Source organism: Amphiprion ocellaris, chromosome 6 (genome assembly GCF_022539595.1).
Source record: "Amphiprion ocellaris isolate individual 3 ecotype Okinawa chromosome 6, ASM2253959v1, whole genome shotgun sequence".
In the NCBI taxonomy this organism is placed as follows: Eukaryota; Metazoa; Chordata; class Actinopteri; family Pomacentridae; genus Amphiprion; species Amphiprion ocellaris.
Genome location: NC_072771.1, coordinates 33414162 through 33433659, shown reverse-complemented (window position 1 = coordinate 33433659; position 19498 = coordinate 33414162). Strand labels below are relative to the sequence as shown.

The 19498-nt window shown below is 37.7% G+C and overlaps 1 long non-coding RNA gene across 1 annotated transcript; it reads right to left on the bottom strand.

Annotated features, from left to right (window-relative positions):
- Positions 1 to 2437: 2437 nt before the first annotated feature.
- Positions 2438 to 10311, bottom strand: LOC129349079 (uncharacterized). The gene is made up of 3 exons (XR_008601928.1): positions 9254 to 10311; positions 8385 to 8526; positions 2438 to 7502 (listed from the first exon to the last, which is right to left on the bottom strand). It is a non-coding gene; the product is annotated as an uncharacterized LOC129349079 (long non-coding RNA).
- Positions 10312 to 19498: the final 9187 nt, after the last annotated feature.

The following is a 19498-nucleotide window of genomic DNA, read 5'->3' as shown; positions in this document are numbered from 1 at the left end:
AATTGACTAACTCATGATTGTGACAACGGAAGTATTTTCATTGTGATTTAAGGTTTTGTTTCATTTTTAAGGTTGAGGTTAAAATCTTGACAGAAAAAAAGATTAAAGAAATAAACTACTTTTTAAAAAAGCAATTAAATCAAAGGAAAAAACATTTAATAAAACAAAACTTTAAAAAAGAAAATAAAACATTAAATACAATTACATTATATTAAACAGACAAAATATTTCATTAAATAATTAAACAGAAGATACAAAACATGTAATTATGAAATTAAACAATTTTTTAAACAAATATGAAACATGAAAGATGAAATATTTTAGATAATTAAACATTTAGAAAATACAATTAAACAAGAAGAATATTAAACATTTTTTCAAAATACAAAACATTGAATTAGATTATTAAACCTTTAAACAGAGAAACAATTGAATTGAAAGTTAAATGTTTAATTAGAAAATTAAATCTTAAAGACAATAAAACTTTAAATAGGAATTAAACAGAAAATACAATGAAGCATTTAAAAAGAAAATTAAACAATAAAAGGTGGTAAAACATTTAAAATGAATAAACCTTAATGATTTAATGAAAAAATTTTTCAACAATTTTTCAAACAAGTCGATAAAACATTTGAAGAAACAACAATTAAACATTAAAAAGACAAAACATTTGGAATCAAATCAGACATAGTTTTGCTCTTTTCTCACCTTTTATTCTTTTCTAGACATTTAAGAAGAATCAAACTAAAGACAAAACATTTGAAAAGACACCAGTTAGACTTTAGAAGATCAAATTAAACAGAAGAAACAATAAAACGGTCAAAAAGAGTCAAGACAGATAAAGGTCAAAGTGTTTTCTAGTCTGAAATGAAAACATCAAGTTGTTTCTTCAAACATTTCCTCTTTCTATGTTCTTGGTTTGATTGTAGACAGATTTACTAAGAACTCATTTCAGAAAACTGCTTTCCAGATAAAGTCTACTAGTAGTTGAAGGCATCGATCAAACTAATGTTACCTTCTGATCTCCACAAACTTTACTGTTCAGTGAAGAGAATCAAAGTTTGTTGAGGATTTCTAAAAAACCCACAGGTGAAGGTCTGAGAAGAACTCAGATGGATGGTCTAAATGTGAAATCAAGACTCATGGTCACAAGTTTTAAGGCTTCTGTTAACCACAAAGTTCAAACTAACAGAGAAGTACTGAGAAACTTTTAAGATTTCAGTCCTCAGACTGTCGAAAGGTTCAAACTAACAGAGAAGTACTGAGAAACTTTCAGGATTTCAGACCTCGAACTGTGGAAAGGTTCAAACTAACAGAGAAGTACTCAGGAACTTTGAAGATATCAGTCCTTGGACTGTCTGGAAGTTCAATCTAACAGAGGTCTACTGTGGGACTTAGAAAATTTCAGCCCTCAGACTGTGTGAAAGCTCAGGTCCTGAGGACTTGGGAGGTGTGGAGGCTTTGAAAGTCTTGGAAGTGAGGGTTCAACCCTCCAGCATAAAGGCTGAAGTCCCACCTCCTGAGAAAAACGGTCGAGAAAAGAGAAAGTAAAAAAAAAAAACTCGAAAACGACAAAAAATAGATGATAAATGCGCAAAAAAAAGAAGAATTAGTATCTGAGCGAATAGCTCAGGGGAAAAGAAGACGGACTACCAAGTGGAAGGTCGCAGGTTCAAGACCCGCCAGTGGCAGTTTTCTTTCTTTGTCTTTGTCAGAATTTTGAGAAAATTTAAGAAGTGTCTGGTCTTGAACCAGCGACCTACAGCTCCATAGGCAAATCCTTAACTCACTGAGCTACAGATCAGATAAAAAGAAATAAATTCGTCGTCCCTTTGACATCGTAGTTTGTGAAGTCACCACATGGGTGGAGCCAAGGCGGAGTCTGGGTGGAGTCAGGGCGGAGAGTAGGCGGGGAGGTGGGTGGCGGCCTCCCCCCTCTACTCCCCCACCTCCCCCCACCGCCCACCACACCTTCCCCCGCCCGACGAGTTCTTCGAGTCTCCACGAGTTCTTCGAGTCTCCACAGGTTTTCCCCAGTTTCTGAAGTTTCCACGAGGTCTGAGGCAGAACAAGTTGTCATGAAGAGGTGTTGAAGTTGGCGAGGATGGTGTGACTTTTTACAGCGACTAGAAGGAAGACCACTAGAAGAGCAGGTCTTTAACCACCATCCATAAAATCCATGGAGTCAGCTCCAGAGAAATGAAGGGAGGTCAACTTTTATCAACCTCCATCCAGATGTTCAACTTGATATCTTTACTTTGACATTTTTAGCACCACAAACCTTTAGTATCACACTTTATTATCCTTTATTAGGACTTTAATGGAATCCACCAGCAGATTTAGTTTTTGTTGAGGACTGCGGTATTAAAAACTCTTCCTTCTATTTGACCTCATGTTTATTAGTTTTAGTGGAGAAAGTTATTTTAATTGTCGATTAGTCTCTTAAAAGCCAAATAATAAATTGGATTAGTCAAGAGCTTTAAATTTCTTACTTTGTCATATTTTAAATAACAAAAAAATATAAAAATAAAGCGTCTTGAGACAATTTGACCTGTAATTGGCGTTATATAAATAAAATTGAATTAAAATTTTCTTTGTCCATTAATCTGTTGATTGTTTTCTCCAGTAATTCATTTCTTGTTTTGGTTTATAAAATGTCAAACCCAAACATATTCAGTATACTGCCATAAAAACCAAAAAGATTTACATTCATGATGCAGGAATCAGACAGTTTTTCACCTTTCATCTTAGTCAGAAAGATAGTTGATAATGTGTGAATTGTTGCAGCTTGTGAGACGTAAAAGGTTTTAATCTTTGGGGCCGAGTGTCAAAAAACATTTAGAAACCAACATCAACAAAACACTCAACAAAGATTTGAACATCATTAAAGGGAAATCCAACTTTTGCATGACAATGTCTAATTAAAGGACATTTATTTCCAACGTAAATGTGTGATATTCATCCTCTGGAGCTTTCTCTTCACATCGTCTTCCACCTGGACTGGTTTGGTCGGGAGCATGTGCAACAAACATTTGAAAAACTGTACTTTAACATCAATGAATGACACTGAAGTTTAATCTCTACATAAATGAGACTGAGTCTGGATGTGCTGCTCTGTCATTAACTCCTAAGTTTAAGGAAAGTTAAAACAAAAGAGGACAGTTCAGATAAGACTTGAGAATGAGCTTATTTTGAACAAACATCTCAGACTTTCGGAGCTTCAGCACCTGTAGCAAGATATTTTCACAACAAGTAACTCAAGAGATCCAGAAGTTGGAGAGAGTTAGCTTTAGCTGAGCCAAAGAACATGTGGGACGCTAACCTAGCAAACATTTCAGACTTTTCTCTGTGAATTCTGAGAAATAATTTACTATTTAATGACAGAGCTACACATCTTAACTCAGTCTCATTAAAACAGACTCTAATTCAGTGTCATCCATCCATATTAAAGTGCAGTTACCCAAAATGTTTGTTGCATGAGCTCCAACAAAACCTGTCCAGGTAGAAGGCCACTTTGACAAACAGGAAGTGGAAGATTCCAAGCAGATTTATAGAAGGGGGAACCGGACTGTACTAAGTGTGGCTGAGTATCGAGGGGTGTTTTGTGGGTTTTTAAGGCTGATAATGATTATTAGTGAGACATTTGGAGTAGATATTCATTTGCAGTAAATGGAAGTATTTAAAATCTTGGAGTTAAACTTAGAACAACACAAACTAACAGGAAACTTTGTTGATACGTTTTTGTTTTGTTTACAGATGTTACGATAACCCTTAAACATCCTCACCAAGAAAAAGGCAATGAAAAAATTACTTCTTTATATTTCTTATCTCTTGGGGCTTGAAGAGGTGAACAGGAAGAGGTGTTTTTTTCATATTGATTATCTTTTACTTTGTTCCTGGTTGGAATGCCCATCAATGTCAACATGAAGTTCACTTTTAGTTCTGGATTGAGGTTTCTCACTTGATAATGATCAAAACATGAAATTTAGGTTGGTTTAAAGGAATATTCCACCTTAAATCTTTGAATGTTGACCTAAAAGGTTGGTTTCTGGAAGCATTCCACCTACAAGGTCCTCAAACATCCACCTTAAAGGAACATTCCACCAAAAATCCTTGGACATGCACCTAAAATGTTGGTTTAACCGAGTATTCCATCCAAAATCCTCAAAGAGACCTGAGGGGCTGGTTAAAAGGAATATTCCACCTAAAACCCCAAGTATAGACCGGAAAGGGTGATTTAGAAAAAATCCTGCAATGTAGACCAAAAAAGTTAGTATGGAGGAATAGTCCACCTGAAATGTAGACCTGAGAATTTGGTTTGGAAGAATATACCATCCTAAACATCCTTACATGTAGACTAAATGACGGTCTGGAAGAAAATTCCACCTAAAATCCTCCAATGTAGACCTAAAAGGTGAGTTAATGGTATATTCCACCTAAAATTCACTACTGTAGACCTTGGAGGTTGGTCTGATGGTATATTCCACCCAACATCCTTGAACATAAACTTAAAAAGTTCATTCAAAGGAATATTCTACCTAAAATCCTTTAATGTAGACCAAACAATCTTGGTGTAAAAGAGTATTCCACCTTAAATGCAGACCTAAAGGATGGCTTGGAATAATATTCTACTCTAAAATCTTCCAATGTAGACATAAAAGGTTTATCTAATGGTATATTCTACCCAACATCCTGGAACATTTACCTAAAAGATTGGTTTAATGGTATATTCCCCGAAGAACCCTAGAACATTGGGCTTAATGGTATATTCCACCCAAAATACTTGTACATATACCAAGAAGTCAGTGTAAAGGAAATGTAGACCTAAAAGGATTGTTTAAAGGAACATTTAAAATGTTATTTTCATTATTTAATAATCTGTTATCAGTCAGAACCCTGGCAAACTTATTTTCATCAGTTTTTTTAGTGGAAGTCACAAATAAAGGAGCTCTTGGTTTTTCCCAGCGTTACTGAGTCCAAAGCTGCTGTTTCAACACAGAACGTTCACATGCATCCACAAACCTCTCAGCACTCAAACACCCACAGACAGGTGGCCGGCTGGACCGAGGCTCGGCGGCGTCCTCAGACCCACGAGTCGGGGACTCGCTGAACTTGTTGGTCCGGTTTGAAGGCCTCCGCGTGGTAGAAGTCCACGTAGTCGGTGTTGGCTTTGAACCGCAGCGACTGGCCTCCATCAGGTGGACCGGCTCGTCCTCGTAGGGCTCCTCCTGTAGCCTTGAGGGAACCACAGGAACATTCAGTAGCTGTTGGAGTTCTTCCTGTCAGGCTCGTGGTAGAACGGCTCTGAAGAATCTTGTACTTGTCTTATCTGGAACAATCTAACAGCCTAAACTGTTAACAGCGGTGTAAAGAAGCAAACACACAGGCATAGATTAGGACTCAAACTAGATTTATTTTAGAAAACAAATCAGCTTAGAGGCATTTGTTCACACATGTGGCTGAATAGGAGGCCGTCCAATCAGATTTGAGGTCTTCACTCTGTAGGTTTTGTTGGGTGAGACTCTTGGACCTCCATCAGCTAACGTGGATGTTTGATGGTCTTCCTCTCTAGTGCCAGATGATTTATCCATGAATTCAGCAGCTACAGACTGAAATGAAGCTCATGCTGCCGTGATTGAATTCCTGTTCCAGATCAAATGTTCAGAGCTCACCTTGAATGCAGCCGTCTGCTGTCTGATAGTTTTTCTCATTGCAGTCTTCAATAAAGTCTTTTTCCTCATGTCAGGATGTGGTGAGACTCTTTCTCAGTCGCTGCAGACGTCCCTCATTGTGCATCTCCAGAGAAGAAACAGAAAAACTGGTCACTGCTTCAGCATCACAAACGCTCTCCAACATTGAGAGTGTTTTAGGAATTCATTCATTGTGTTGTGAACTTTGAAGGAGCAGAAACTTTACAGCTCTAAAAGGTATGAGCTCCAATTCTGGATGTTTTAGGAAATGAAGTTCATCAAATGAACACTTGATTTTTGCTGATAATTCTCATTAAATTACTGAAGAAATCTAACATAAAAACCTGTAAACTCTCAGGCAGCTTTTGTTAAAGTTTGTCTATAATTCTATCATCATGTTCTGGAACCAGGACTCTGCAGAAGTTCCTTCAATCAGATACTTGTGTGTTTCTATTTAAGGCCTCAGGTTTGAACGTACAGCAGAGGATAAGAAAGGAGTGATTTTAATATTTAAATCAGTTCAGCCAATGTTTGGAGTAAAAATGATTAAAACTTTGATTTAGATAGATTTGTGTCAAATAATATTGTAGAGTCTCACTTAAATATATCCAAATGAGTTCAGTGTATTTACATTTTAAAGAATATTTGATTTCTTAATCTCAATACTGTAGGGTCTGACCCTAAATATTATAATAATGATGTCAATTTAAATAATATTGTAGTGCAGAGTCAAACTTTAATCAGTTAAACTTACATAATAAATATCACTGTACAATCTTAACCTGAACATTCATATTATTGAGGTAAATTTACATAAATCCTGCTATTCTAGAGTATTAACTGGAATATTTCTAACATTAATCTTTTTGTATTGTGCTGATAAACAACAATAACCCGACTTTCAGATAATATTTGTTGTCTGTGATTGTGAGACTAAATTCCTCCACATTCTGGAACTGGACTGCATTTCCCAAAATGGAAACATGGACAGAATTTAACACTCATGTATCCATGGCAACGCTAACGTTTCTGCTTCTTACCAAAGTTCACAACACAAGTAAAGATTTTCATGTAAACTTCAGGGATGACTGCTAACCATAAGTATTCTGATCAATACTTCATGATCAATATCAGGACAGATGTTACAACTCCAGCTGTTACATTAGACTGCAGTTATTCACAGAGAAATTAAAACAACACATTCCTCATAAAAGCTAGATGGGACTTTTATAAAATAAAGTGTTGGTGAATAAACAGTGTAAAAAGTGCAAAGCAGTTCCATTAAATCAGGAGATGTGAGACTTCCACAGCATGGATCACCATCTGCTGTGTTGATTCATAGCTGAATGTCAGAATGAACTGAGCTAGAAAAGCTGCTTTGAGCTGCAACATTACAGTCTGACAATCCAACACCATCACAGTTTTCATCTGGTTGTTTTGCTCCAACATGCTGTGAAGTTCAGTTTTTACCTGAATCAATACAGAGATTCTATTTCCAACCAAGACTGGAATAAAAATTAGAATGTTATGAGGTTATTAATGCAACTAAATCCTTTCAGATGGAAGGATTTACTTCTAAGTTCTAATTCAAGTTTCAGTTGGAGCACATTGCATTCACAAAGAAAAACAGCGATACCTTCATAGCAACATTTAATAAACCTAAAGCTTCCCTGTTGGCTCATTGGTGGAGTTTGTTACTGAACATTTGAACCTTAAATCCAGAGAGAGGACCATCTTCAGTTGAGGCCAGTCAGAGAACTTCAAGACCTTCCATCAGCTGGACCAGATGTGGCATCATCTCCTTCTGAACATCTGGATGACAGGAAAAAAGACAGAAATCAAACACAGATCACAGAAATACAATTGATTCACTTTCATCATTTTATTAAAGTAGCATGAACTTAATTAAAACTTGACAATATCAGTAATGAAAGTAAATGTTTTTATCTTGTGTTGAAGCTTAAAGTCAATTTTAATGACAGTTTATCCTGAGAGGAGTGAGAATGGAGCTTTTCTTTCCTTTTTAGAATATTCCCTCAACATATTCTGTTTATTATTGGCTTTAGAAGCATTTTTCTTTACTTATTTATTTTTAGAAACCTCAGACTGATGCACTTTGCTGGTTTGCAGATAATTTCATGTACAATGACAATAAAGATCTTCTATTATAACATATTTTGCTAAAACAAGAACTGCAAACTTTCTCAACCATCTCTCAGTCTGCAAAATTCCAACTGTGACCAAGAATTATCTGATGTAGTTATTATTATAATCTTTACTGAACCAGCCCTGGAATTAATAAAAATCTGTATATGGATATGATTTTCTCTGATGGGGCCACTAAAACTGCATACAATAAAGTAAATCTCTTCTGCACTGCACACATACTACACTTTTGTATAACTCTGGATGTCAGAGTAAAGGCAGACAGATCCACCAATCAGCCACAACATTCTGACCACTGACAGCTGAAGAGAACAACATCCATCACCTTGTTCTAATGCAACGTTCTGCTGGGAAACTTTGACATTCATGTGGATGTTTGACATGTACCACCACCTAAACACTGCAGGACAAACAACCCCCTAGTCTCCATGGCAACAGCAGTCCTTGATGCCAGCTGCCACCCTCAGCAGGACAAACTAAAACTGCTCAGGAGTGGTCTGAGGAACAGGACAGAGCTAAGCTGTTCACCTGGGTTCCACACTCCCCACATCCACATCTGATGGAGCATCTGTGGGATGGTCCAGGATCAGCCTGGTCTAGGTAGGACCCACCCTGCAACCCACAGGATCCACAGAATCCACAGGACATCCCCAGAGGTTCTGATGAACCACTGGGTCAGAGGAGTTTTAGCAGCATAAAGGGACCAACACAGTATTAGTCAGGTGGTCAGAATGTTCTACTGTTATATTGTCATGCTGATTATATGATCAGTAAATGTTACCATCAACTATAACGTCCAAATTGATCAGGAAAAAAAACAACTATCAGTTCATTCAGAAACTGTGGGGCTAAACCTAAAAACACAGACCTCAACAGCAGTTTGTTTCAAAGCAGAACATCAGCTGGTTTTCACTAAAGAAGCTTTCAGAGCAACAATTAAATGACAGTTTTGTTCTCATTAAGTTCAGAGTCAGACAAAATAATGTATACACACATCAGGAAAACAAAAACTTTTATAGATATTTCATTTGTATAAGTACTTCTATACATATAGATTCCTCTTTCCAAGTTTGATCAAATCACCATAACTCTGTGTCCTGTTGTACGATGTTTTCCCAACAGATGGCGCTACCCTCATGAATGGAGCATCAACAAGTGACGTCTACAACAACAGAAATGTCTGGAAGCCAGTGGCCTCCACTTTGAGCACCTCTTGTAATTGTAGAGGCCAAAGATAACTTTTATTAATCTGCTGATGTATGAATAAATTTGGTATTGAAATATTTATGCAAGTTTTTCTTTTCCTGATGTGTGTAAACATTAATTTGGCTGACTCTGTATGATGGGTTTCTGACAGGTCACCAGGCAACATCTTTTTATAATAATGACAAACATACCTGCATTCTACAGCAGTGATTTTCCTCATGTGCAGGTAAAGATGTGTGAGGAGCTTAGAGATGACAGGAGCAGGAGTCATCCTCACTAATTCAACTTCCACCTAGAAACACAAAGACCACAAACAAACACACTGATATACTCTCAAACGTTCAACCTCACAGCCTCAAAATATCTGTTTAGGAAGTGTTGTGTTCCTAAATTCTGCTGAAAGCATTGACAGACATTCTCTTACAAGGTTGTGTAAAAAGCAGCCTGTCCTCTGAGCTACTGAGAAATCTTCCTGAACAAAGTTTCTACGTGTAAATCAGCTCAACAAAAACTAAAGCCTCAGTCAGAGATAACAGGTATCGCAAATTATAAACAACTTTCTTTGTTAACTCAGACTTTCTGCTTCAACCTCACATAAAAAGGGGAGTTTAACTCGTCAGGTGACTGAAAATGAACGGCTTGTGCAGTTCTAGATCCAAAAGTAGGATGTTTCAACTCATGTTTTACAACAAATACATGCAGTAATAAATAAATACAATGGCTGGTTGTTAGTTTATTCACTATTAATGTCACTTTATATACTGTATTGAACTTGAGCAGTGGGAGAGAGAAGGAATTTAATGAAATTATGGAGATTCAGAGAGGTAATGTTGGTCAATGTTAAGCACGGTTTAATTCAAACCAGCTGAATGTTAAACTTCAGTGCAGCTGAACGGGTTTCAGTTAACCTTAAAGTAAAATAACTTTTTTAAAAGCTAAAATACACAGCAGAGAAATACAGGTTGAGAAGTTCCTTCTAATAACGAGGACAGCTGCAGCAGCAACTAACACAGGTGTTCAGCGGTAAGCTAGCCACCTGTGTTAATTAGCCCACTAGCTAACTTAGCCGCTTAGCTAGCTAACGCGTCCGGACCAACTGCTCAAACAGGACAAAACACAACTCTACACAAGTCGCTGACTTAACGTACAACAAGACAACGCTACTGGTTAGAAGTATTTGTCTTCTTACCGTGTTTTACTCCAAAAACAAGATCAACAGCAGCCAAAGATGCTACCAGACGTGCCGACCATAGATATACATAGACTAGCTAGCTAGCGCGCTGTCCTCTATATTATCTATGGTCTGACCACTCACTGCTCTCTGGCTCCGCCCTCTGAGAATGTTGTTGTCGTTTGGCTCCACACTTGCTGATGACCACTTCCGGTCTCAGAAAATGAAAAAACGGACCTTTTTTCGTTTCTGTGTCTTACTGATTTTATTTTTTTGTTATTCTAAATATAAAATGAAAATCAAAGCATTTTTAAAATTTCGTATATCCCTTTACGATCATGAAAAGGAAAAACGCCTTGTATTTCAATTTTAATTTTTGTATTTTAAAACGAAGATCAAATAACCACTCGTTTTTTGTTTTTCAATACCCGTTTCAGAACGGAATATCCAATTGCCAGATAAATACACGGACCCTTATTGTATCTCAAAGTTTTCCCATGTGTCTCCTTTCCATAGAGACCAAGGTTCTTCATTTTGGCCTAACAGGGCAATTTTTATTTTTTACAATGGGCCTGATGTTTGTTTTGAAATTGTTGAATTTATGCTGAAAGCAAGACACCAAGCTGAATATGGTAGATCAAAGCTGCCACCATGTGGATTTTAAAAGCACTACAACCTTTCATATATATATCTGTACATATGTATATATTTGTATGTTGATGGTAAATTAATCTGTTCACGTGTCTTTTTTATATATAGTCCTCATAAAGTGAAACACTAAATTATCATTAATTATGCTAAAATTAGGATAAAATCAGATTTAGGTGAAGGTAAGGACAAGGGTTTGGGTAAGCTTTAGTAAATATAAGTCTTTAGGAAACCTACATTTATCAAAATGTTTGATAAATCAAAGGTTTGGACACAATTTCTTATTCAATGGTTTTAATTTATCTTTATTTTTCTACATTGGCGATTAATACTGAAGACATCAAAACTATGAAAGAACACATATGGAATTATGTAGTAAACAAAAAAGTGTTAAACAAATCAATATGTTTCATATTTTCGATTCTTTAAAGTAGCCACCTTTTGCTTTGATTACTGCTTTGCACGCTCTTGACATTCTCTAGATGAGCCTCATAGGTCCTCTCCTGGAATTGTTTTGAATTAACAGGTGTGCTTTGTCAAGAATCAATTTGTGGAATTACTTGCCTTCTTAATATGTTTGCTGAGACCATCAGCTGTGTTGTGCAGAGGTAGGGTTGGTTCAAAGTGGACAGCCCTATTTGACTACTGTTGTGTAACACATAGTATGACAAAAACCACTCAACTCAGTAAAGAGAAACGACAGTCCATTATCACTTTAAGACATGAAGATCAGTCAATCTGGAAAATTTCAAGAACTTTGAATGTATCCTCAAGTGCAGTCACAAAAACCATCAAACGCTCATGGCTCACATGAGCACCCAGGTAAGGAAAACCAAGAGTTACCTCTGCTGCAGAGGATAAGTTCACTAGAGTTACCAGCCTCAGAAACTGTAAATTAACAGCATCTCAGATTAGACCAACATAAATTCTTCACAGAGTTCTAGTAGCAGACACATCTCAACATCAGCTGCTCAGAGGAGGCGAATCAGGCCTTCCTGGTAGACCAGCTGCAAAAAAACACTACTGAGGATGAACAACAAGAAAAATTTGTTTGGGCAAAGAAACACAAGGAATGGACATTAGACCAGTGGAAATCTGTGCTTTCGTCTGATGAGTCCAAATTTGAGATTTTTACTTCCAATTGCTGTGTCTTTGTGAGACACAGAGAAGCTGAGCGGATGTCTCTACATGCATGGTTCCCACCGTGAAGCATGGAGGAGGAGGTGTGATGGTGTGGGGGGTGTTTTGCTGGTGACACTGTTGGGAATTTATTCAAAACTGAAGGCACACTGAACCAGCATGGCTACCACAGCATCCTGCAGCGACATGCCATTCCATCCGGTTTGCGCTTACTGAGACCGTCATTTATTTTTCAATGACCTGGCCTCCACAGTCACCTGATCTATACCCAATCGAGATGGTGGGGGATGAGATGGACCACAGAGTGAAGGTAAAGCAGCCAGTAAATGTTCAGAACCTCTGGGAAGTCCGTCAAGACTGTTGGAAAAGCATTCCAAGTAACTACTGCCAACAGTTGCAAAGCTGTCACCAAAGCAAAAAGGGGGCTACTTTGAAGAATCTAAAATATAAAACACATTCTGGTTTTAACAAAGTTCTTTCATAGTTTTGATGTCATCAGCATTAAGCTACAATGTAGAAAATAGTCTAAATTAGTAGAAACTATTGAAAGAGAAGGTGTTTCCAAACTTTTGACTATACTGCACTTTAATTTCACTCATTAAGTGGAAGTTTGAGCTTCATTTCTCTATGGTACATTTTGACAGATATACTTCAGGAATTAGTCTCCATTCATTATAAGTTCTTCTTTGCACAAAATACTACATTTCCCAACATGTACACAGACAACTCTATTTCACAACATGCTACACTAAGACTGAAATCAGTGCAGAGAAAAAAAGGCTTGTCTTGTTCAGAAATGAGAACTAAAGTTGCTTTTAAGTGGAAATCAGAGTTAGCCTAAAAGCTTCAATAAAACATCCCTTCTGACCCGAGTGCTTTGTTCGAGCTGGAGTACATTTGGGAGAGTACGGGCTGAAGAGCATTCAACACCAAGAGCTTTTAGTTCATTTGGTTTTAAGAGGCCTTTCTCCTCCAACGCTTCCACCAATTCTATCGGCATGCATAGAAATGTCCATGACCTCCACTCAAATGGCTGCTCCTGTTTTCTTAGGAAATGTACAATCCTCCACTCTCAGCGTGAACTTAAACCCCTCTCACTCATCCAGCTCTCTCTACTTTCCCGCAACCCCGAACCCATCGCAGCGGCAGCCGTGAAGTGACAGACCAGATGTAGAGGCACGAAAAGCCTCTCTAAAGGTAAAAAAAAAAAGTAAAGAAATAAAATATTTTGGTGACTGGAAGGTGAGAACAGGAAAGTGGTTGAATTGCACACAGGGATAAGAAAGAAAGAAAAAACAGGCATCTCTTAGCTATGAAATTTGTGGAATTTGAGGCTGTTTGTGTAGCTTTCGTTTTAAATTTCCAAGCATTCAGTTATAAATCAGCTTACTGGAGAAATTTACATTATGGCCTGATGGTGGCTCCAGAAGAAACGCTGAAGGATCAGAAAAAATATTGCACATATGGCCAGTTAACTGTTTCTATTTTGCTTTTACTTGGCTCCTGCTGGTGATTTAGTGCAGAAATCAGAGTTTTAACTTTTCTACAATATTAATGTAAATGATTACAACACAAAGGTCAATTTCCTGGTAATTTGCTTGTTGTGTCATTGAAGTTGCTTCCTGGGATATTTGAATGGAATATACTCTTAACTTTGTTTTACCTGAACTTTTCCTGCCATTACAAGTCAAAATGACCACAGTGGCCTTGAGTTCTGAAGTTCAAGCTGAAGTTGATCTGAACTATACTGGAACTAAACTGCATCAACTTATTAGCATAAAAAATGACAAATGTGTAAATGTTTATGCAAGAGAATTAATAATAAGGTCACTGTGGTCCGATGTGTGCACTCCCACATGACGCTCAGCAGAGGTCAAATCAGGCGAGAGAAAATGCACGTGGGTGGATTATGGGTGGACGTGCTTCAAGAAGAATGCAAGTTAACCCAGTTTAAATAAATGAACTGTGGTCAAGCTGTATTGTAAGAATTCAGTAATTCACTTAAATCTGTTCCAACAAAAATGAGTTATTAGTTTCAGTTGAACTGCACGCAGCAAAAAGATGCTTCTTCCATCCTCTCCTGCAGGTGTAGCTTGCAGTGCTCAAGTGTCACTCACCCACTTACACACACACACACACACACACACACACACACACACACACACACACACACACACACACACACACACACACACACACACACACACACACACACACACACACACACACACACACACGGTGACTGATTCCTCACCTGTCTTTATACAAGCCGAGCTGAAATCTCTCATCCTTCCCTTTTTGGAAAGAGATAATGATGCTCGTTTCACAGCTCAAAGAAGTCATTAATGTGTGACACAGCCTTGAATGTAGGATATCAAAGCGCTGCAGAGTGCACACCCCCACCTCCTCCTCCCCATCACCTCCCCACCCCCCCCCCCCTCCCGCCCACTAACGGGCACAACCTCGTTAAGACGGCGGAGACATGAATTAATCATCAGTCCACCCTGTAACAGGGCAGGAAATTGTTAGCAGCATCAGCTGTTGCGAGAAATGTCCCTTTGAATCGCTCCAAAGTATAAAGCTCCTTACAAATCTTTCATCTTATTACAGGATCACTGTCAAATTTACTTCGCCACATAAGCTGGTGGACGCCCCCCACCCCCACCACCCTCCTATGTCCCCCTACCACCCTTCATCCAATCTTTTTTGCAGCTGTGATGGTGCTGGCAAGGTGAAAAATGGGATGAGATGGAAATTAGTAAGTCAGATAGGACAAGGACAGATTTTGTCAAAAGCAGTACAAGGGCATAAGAAAAGAAAATGATAAGATTTACAACTGTGATATAATCCAATTAAAAAGTACATCCTGAATACGTGGCATAATCTGTCTCTCTAAATATCAAAGATTCTCCTCTCACTCTAGTATATTTCAGAGGTCTCACCCTATCTGAGTCCCATAAATTCAAACACTCAGGCAGAAGAGCTCACACTGTGACAAAACTCGCTTCTTCTAATGCCATGCCATAAAATTCCACACTGAGTTATTGCGTTCCTCCCTAGTTACTCCTTTATTTAGCTCTACTCTCTGTGGACAAATCCTGTAAGTTTCTAACTTTATTACCATCTGAGATCAGGGTTTCTATCATCCTGAGGTATAAGATAATGTCTTGAGCTAGGCAGGAGCTATTATTATCAAGCGGCCTACAGTGTGATCTTGTTCACAACCACGGCTTACTAAAGAGTTTAAGCCACCCCATTATTGTTCACTGCATGTTGGAGCAATTCATCTGTTTAAGAGAAAACTTCCAACATTTCCAGAGGTACTTGTCGCTTTGTGCACTGTGTGTCTTTTTGCGTATTCCATCAAAGACAAAACACTACAGGCAGATATGGTGAAAATAGTCTTAAATATCACAGTTAAACTTCCCCAGTTGATTACTTACAGTGAGACACGTACGAGGTCTCTGAAAATGTATGTTTAAATATGCAAATAAAATTTTAGATAATTAAATATATGCTGATTTGCATAAAATTAACACTGAATAATTTAATTTTGTTAAGATAGTAGTGTTTTTACACAGGGAATTTCAGATATCTATTTTTCCCTACTATTAACAGCCAGAGAGAAATCCATGTTCAGTGTTTTTAGGTACAAAATGTTGTACAGGTCATGCTACAAATGGTACATGTACAAACGTTCAAAATATAGATCAAAAGTGGAACATTTGATGTATGTAAGGGCTACTAAAGTAGAGATTTCTGTTACAGAGTACGAGAAAAACTTCAATTTGAGAAAATAGCCTTTTAAGATATGTATTGTAAAATCCTGTACATATTCATTGGAAACCATTATTTACACATAAACAGCATAACATTTAAGCTAGATAACACTATGAAACTGATAGATATGTTTTCTGAGATTTACTGTTTAAATATGCAAATACCAAATAATTAAACACACAAATTTACATAGATTTCCAATTGACTAAAGGTAGTAAAATTAACACCTAATGGTTATTTGGGGACTTCTCTTCCTGAAAGAAGACATGTTTTGGAAGCGAAGTAACCCAAACTCTCAAAATTGACAAGTGCATGAAAAACAATGTTTTTGAAATGATTTGAAGGTCAGCTGATGTAGAGGACTGGTAAAGTCAGTGGAGAGAAATGATGTTCTTCAGTAACTTTCCAAGTCCTCAGATCAGGTGTTGAAGTTCTGTTTAAAAACAAAGTAACCATAGCAGGTGGTGTGCTAGACAAGTAAGAATTTTATTCAGCCTCTGGATGACAAAAAAATTTTGCCTGATTAATAGTTAATAATGAAACAGTATCCAACATGTTTTAAGTTAAAGTCTACTGTAATAGGTGGGTTTATTTCACTGATTATTGAAAGTCTTTTGTGCTGTTTGTGGTTTTGTGTGGCAGTTTGCACACTCAGTGACATAATTCTTTGTTGTTATGGCAAGTGTGCAAATGGAGACCTTGATGTTTTATGTTTTTGCCTGCACTTTCTCTGGCTTGAGTGATGGCAAAGTCTGCCAGGCAGTTAGTCACTCTGCCAATTTGATCGAGACTGAAATTTCCCAATTAGAATTGAATAACCATGAAATTCTGTAGAGACATCGATGAATATGGTGATATCCTGATTTTTCCTTGAGTGCTACACCCTAAATTTGACTTCTTTGGTTCCTCAGAAAGAATTGTGAATTTAGTTACATCATAACTTCCCTCTAGCACTAATAATGAGGGTAATATTTCAATCTCATCAGTACTTTGATTTGCAAATGTTCCCATCAGCTTTAGCAGTGCTTTGCATTGAGTTATAATTCTCAAATCTTAGTATTTAAAACTCATGAAACGAAGATGGTGAACCTACGAAAAAATCAGCATGTTTGCATTATTTTGATGACAGCACTCTGTATACTACAGAGCTGCTACAGACTCATAGTCTTGTTAATTGCTTTTGTAGTGAGCTGTTCTCTAAAGGAGAGCCTCCCATACTTTGTTTGGAGCTGCAGTAAATATTCACTCTGCTGCATCCATAATCCTCCTCCAGAGTCTCCAGAGTGTGCCGTCAGTGCTGTAAAACAGTGAATTAATTAAGAGCGATTCTGACAGCGCTCTGAAGTTAGTAGAGTATTGTAATGGTTCTGTAAAGTGGCACTTTGCAAACATTATGCCAGCAGACTGTGAGGTCACTAACACAATCACAGAGGTTTTTGGAAGTACAATAAACGTGGCAGGAATGGTTACGAACAGACATACTTTAAATATCCGAATGTGCTGTCTTGTTGGGGCGTATATAGATGCTATCTTTGCAGCTTTTTGAGCCTATTTTACCAGAAACGTGACAAAACACATGAAACGCCATCTTGCTTTTGTGTGGCCTGTTTGTTTAATCCAGCTTCTATGTCTGTCAGGAAAGTGGGCAATTTGCATGCTGCAAGTGCTCTTAATATAAAATGTTGAAGTAGGGTGGCTCATTCCCACATTGCATCCCCACCTTTCCTCCTTCTCTCCCCACTTTTGGCTGTTTGGAGTGCTGGTTGGAGAGCTGTAACAGGAGTATCATTCACTGTAATGGTGGAGCATCCTCCTCCACAGCCCTCACTTAGATCACTTAATCCACTTTAGCAGTCCAGCGATGTGCTCTGCATGAACACAGCATGTTCACAATAGGAGGTTAGACAGAGACTGGCGATGACCTGTCAGCTTGCACTAAAATGCCACACTAAAACACTTGAAACCCTTGTTTCTCACAGCTCACTTCATATGCCTGCACACGGGTAAAAACCCTAAGCTGTCATTGGCAAGAAAAATTGTCACACTATACTTCATAGTGAACTACTTGATGATTTACTGCAATATTACTATTTTCACATCCAATTTCCAATGTGGATACTTCATTTGACCAGTTTATTCAACCAAATTCCTGCTTTCTGCTTAGGAGAAGAGAGAATTTTGAGAATTTCAGAAGTAAGTTTGTGCATCTATACAAAAAGGTGTCTCAGTAGAAACAAATCAACAAACTAGAAAGCATTGTTCTGGTAGTTTTTCCACAAGTCAGTTCTGTAAGTTTCTTTCAAGGGCAAAGAGCCAGCACTCAATAGAATAAGCTTTATTTCAAAATAAACGCCTGCCTGTGGCTGCCTGTAGCTTTTCAATGTACTAGTTTTGCAGTAATATTACACTGTCAGGGAAACCATTATGATATTAAAGCCCTGGGCATGCACAGAAAAGAGGCAGGATGATAATGAGGCCATTAACAGGTTGCCATTCACAAATGTGTGAATTGAGAAATGAAATATGTGGAGACCAGCGGACAAGTCAAGCGATCTGTCACGAGCATTTAATATCTTTCTGCAGCAGGGAATGGATCTGCTGTGACTGAGTATAGGTTATTCTGTGCTCATCACCCACACTCACTCGTTTTTTTTATTTTTTTATTTCTGTTACATACCATCAAATGCCATGGATATTCTTCAGAAATCCAGAAAATCCTTCTTTGATGCATACCCACCTACGTAATACCGACCTGCGCTGCTTTAACTTCTGGGAACAGAATCATTGCTGCTGAATTTTCCTGTAATATGAAACATTTACTATGGTTTTGTAATGCAACAGTACAACAAATGGGTGTATTTGGATGGTGATTTAACCCCGAAAACTCATCACGGGGGATTGTAGACATATATTTTTCTCTACTGTCCACAGACAGAAAAAACAGTCCACAATAACCAAGTTTTTAGGAAAATGTTCTATAATTCATGCTATGATAAATGAACAAACCAAAAAAAAAAAAAAAACTAAGAAAAACTCCATAATGTAGACAGGGGTATGAGAAAAATTTCATTTTGAAAACATTGCTTCAAACATTTAGGTCTTTGTGGACAGTATAAGGCCTTGCAGTTGCCATACAATGGGAGTTATGCCACTTTTTCTGGTTTTGTGTAGCAGAGTTGAGTATTTAGAAGGTTTTTCCATTAGAATCCCTTCCCTACACGTGGAAAAGCTTGTGATGTAACTCTAAACCATTATTTCCTCTAGAATTTGCACCTCTATGACTTCCCAGGCTCGTTTTCCAATCAGCTTTCTCCACTCACTGCAGCTCGAACACACCAGCTCACTTATGAATCTGCTCCGGCACTGTAAAACTACTCTGCATTGCACAATGTCAAGGTGTAATATTGGAGTTTTGAACCAGAAACTGATTCTGAACAAGAATAATGATGGTAATAATAATGAAGTTGCTAGGACTGGTTCTTCAGGTTTGTTACAAACCCAGAAGTCTGAGTCTGTGTTTTTAGACGGTCATCAGTACACTATAATCTCAAGGTGGAAATGCTCTGCCATGGTGTCGACTGCTTATTTCACCCATTATGTGCCTTCAAGCATATAAAAAAAAACAACACATGGACATGTAAGTCAATCAAACTCTCACAGATTATTAGTTGGAATAGTGAATGGGGCTCAGACGAAA